We start from the raw sequence: 3,517 nt of genomic DNA on the forward strand, positions 1-3,517 counted from the left end.
AATAGGTGACCGCTCGATTCCCCTTTCAGACACAAAAATATCTCCCTCATTCTTTTATTTTAAGACGTCTATTGGAACTTTTAATGAAGGTACATTTAAATATGGAAGTTTATTTTTGTCAAATCGTATACATATATTTAAAATGTTGACTTCTATTGCAGTACAACAATATTTTTATTCAGGCATCTGATAACGCATCAACATCGACGCCATCTATGTTCTTAAAGGCCCATTTCCAGCTTGCAAGAAGCGAAAGTAAATGGGAAATTATTACAAMCAAAATACTCTGAAAGTGGTTGATTGAACAGTAATTAAGTTGTTTAATTCTCAACACACATGATGTTTGTCGCGGCAGAATGCACCCCAACGTCTTTTAAAGACTTTACCCTGATTATGGTGAGTTAATAACTGACATGCGTCCTCTTTATTTATGCTCTATCATTGTGTCTAATTGGTTTCAACGTGTGCTACACGCTTCTACTACAGTGTCTATTCTACTGTATTGTATCTAACCAGATGTCACATTGTCTGTCTACAGCCAGCAATCTCTGTTGGAAATGTGGGGCAGCTGGCAGTGGACCTGATTGTTTCTACGCTCAACATGTGTCGAGTCGGATACATCCACACTGACTGTCTCATCCCTATGGCAGGGAACAACCCTTATGCTACATTCGCTGAGAACGCCAACGACCTCAGTACCAATGCAGAAGGTACACTACATATACAAAACAGTGGAGGCTGGTGGGAGGAGATATAGGAGGACAGACTCATTGTTATGGCTGGAATGGAATAAATGGAAAGATATCAAACATGGAAACCACATGTTTGACTCTGTTCCATTGATTCCATTCCAGCCATAACAATGAGCTTTGCCTCCTATATCTCCTCCCACTCCTCCCACCAGCCTCCGCTGATACAAAAATATGTGGACACCCCTTCAAATTGTAGATTTGGCTATTTCAAGCACTATAAAATTGGGCACACAGCCATGCAATCTCCATAGACAAACATTGGCAGTAAACTGGCCTTACYGAAGAGCTCAGTGACTTTCAATGTGGCACCGTCATAGGATGCCACCTTTCCAACAAGTCAGTTCATCACATTTCTGCCCTGGTCAACTGCATCCCACTGCTGGCTTGCTTCTGAAGCTAAGCAGGGTTGGTCCTGGTCAGTCCCTGGATGGGAGACCAGATGCTGCTGGAATTGGTGTTGGAGGGCCAGTAGGAGGCACTCTTCCCTCTGGTCTAAAAATATCCCAATGCCCCAGGGCAGTGATTGGGGACATTGCCCTGTGTAGGGTGCTGTCTTTCGGATGGTTGTTAAACGGCTATCCTGACTCTCTGTGGTCACTAAGATCCCTTAGCACTTATCGTAAGAGCCCGGTGTCCTGTCTAAATTCCAATTTGGCCTCATCACATCATGACCACCTAATCATCCCCAGTTTACAATTGACTCATTCATCCCTTCCTTCCCCTGTAACTATTCCCAGGTCGTCGCTGTAAATGAAAATGTGTTCTCAGTCAATTTACCTGGTAAAATAAGGGTTAAATGAATAAAAAGTGCTGTTATTGTGAGTGGAAATGTCTAGGAGCAACAACGGCTCAGTGGTGACGTGGTAGGCCACAACTTCCACCGTGGGGTGAAGCGTGTAAAAAAATTGTCTGTCATCGGTTGCAAACCTCCCTACCGAGTTCCAAACTGCCTCTGAAAGCAACGGCAGCACAATAACTTTTCATCAGGAAAAGTTATTGAAATGGGTTTCCATGGCCAAGCAGCTGCACACAAGCCTAAGATCACCATGCGCAATGCCAAGCGTCGGCTGGAGTGGTGTAAAGCTCGCCGCCATTGGACTCTGGAGCAGTAGAAACATGTTCTCTGGAGTGATGAATCACACTTCACCATCTGGCAGTCCGACGGACAAATCTGGGTTTGGCGGATGCCAGGAGTACGCTCCCTGTCCCGAAGCATAGTGCCAACTGTAAAGGTGGAAATACTGGTCTGGGGCTGTTTTCATGGGTAGGGCTAGGCCGTTAGTTCCAGTGAAGGGAAATCTTATGCTACAGCAATTTACATTGTAGGTGATTCGTTCTTCCAAATTTGTGGCAACAATTTGGAGAAGACCCTTTCCTGTTTCAGCATGACAATGCCCCTTGCACAAAGCGAGGTCCATACAGAAATGGTTTGTCAAGATCGGTGTGGAAGAACTTGACTGGCCTGCAGATAGCCCTGACCTCAACCCCATCAAACATCTTTGGGATGACTTGGAATGCTGTTGCGAGCCAGGCCTAATTGCCAACATCAATGCGGACCTCACTAATGCTCTTGTGGCTGAGTGAGGGTAAGTCCCCGCAGCAATATTCCAAAGTCTAGCAGAAATCCTTCCCAGAAGAGTGGAGACTGTTATGACGCAAATGGTGGACCAACTCTATATTGGGGATCCCGAGTGGCGCAGCGGTCTAAGGCACTGCATCTCAGTGTTAGAGGCGTCACTACAGATCCTRGTTCGATTTCAGGCTGTATCACAACTGGCTGTGATTGGGAGTCCCATAGGGCAGCGCACAATTGGGCCAGCGTTGGCCCAATCATTATAAATAAGAATTTGTTCTTAACTGACTTGCCTAGTTAAAATAAAAAGTTAATGCCCATGATTTTGTTCGACAAGCAGGTGTCCACATACTTTTGGTCTTGTAGTGTAATAGGGTAGTTGTCTATGTAACACTGTACTGTTAATGATCATAATATACAAGAGTCATTGCTTCAGTCACATTGACATGGAATGAGATTCTCTCCTCTCTTGAACAGTGTACTCTTCTCCAGAGTTGAGGTTGGCAGTTCTTCAGATCAGAACCCCAATTGTCCAGGTAATGTAACAGAGGTTGGCTTCATTTAACCCATTCTATTTGTAACAGAGTTAAGAATGTACCATAAGCCTTAAAGGGGAAGCTCACCCAAAAACACTTCTGGTCMCTTTATAACACTTGCCTGGCTGTTTGTCAGTACCCCAGACTGTTTTTAGGTTCATTGTTTTGAGTATTTAGATTTCTGTATTTTTATATCAACATGCTGAATTTCTAAAATCACCTAAAATGCTTTGAATACGGTGTATTTATTGTTACATAAATAACGATTGGTGTCTCAGCATTGAATTGCCAAATAAATGGGTTATAATGTAAAACATATTTTTTTTTAAACAGTCCTATTTTGTGCGCAAAAGTCTTCCATAAAAATATGTAATCTGGTAAAAACTCTTCATGGTTCTAAAATGGATAATTATAGGAGGTGGGACGAAGGACCGTCTTACTATTGGTCTTCAAGAAAGGAAATCAGAACGAAAGGAAGTTAACAAAGATGCTAGCTAGGCTAGCTGTTATTAGTCTGAAGTAAGGCTAGCTTGGCCTAAGCGGTTATTTAGTCTGAAGTAAAGTAGGCTAGCTGGTGCTAGCGGTTAGTAGTCTGAAGTAAAGTAAGGCTAGCTAGGCTAGCGTTAGTAGTCTAAAGTAAGGCTAGCTAAGCTAGC

At 43.3% G+C, this 3,517-nt stretch overlaps 1 non-coding gene across 1 annotated transcript; it reads left to right on the forward strand.

Moving 5' to 3' along the window:
• Positions 1 to 221: 221 nt before the first annotated feature.
• LOC112076408 (proteasome (prosome, macropain) assembly chaperone 2) lies at positions 222 to 2,878 on the forward strand. The gene is made up of 3 exons (XR_011477725.1): positions 222 to 396; positions 539 to 710; positions 2,803 to 2,878. It is a non-coding gene; the product is annotated as a proteasome (prosome, macropain) assembly chaperone 2 (transcript).
• The last annotated feature ends 639 nt before the right edge of the window (positions 2,879 to 3,517 follow it).

Source organism: Salvelinus sp. IW2-2015, unplaced genomic scaffold, assembly GCF_002910315.2.
Source record: "Salvelinus sp. IW2-2015 unplaced genomic scaffold, ASM291031v2 Un_scaffold3734, whole genome shotgun sequence".
NCBI lineage: Eukaryota > Metazoa > Chordata > Actinopteri > Salmoniformes > Salmonidae > Salvelinus > Salvelinus sp. IW2-2015.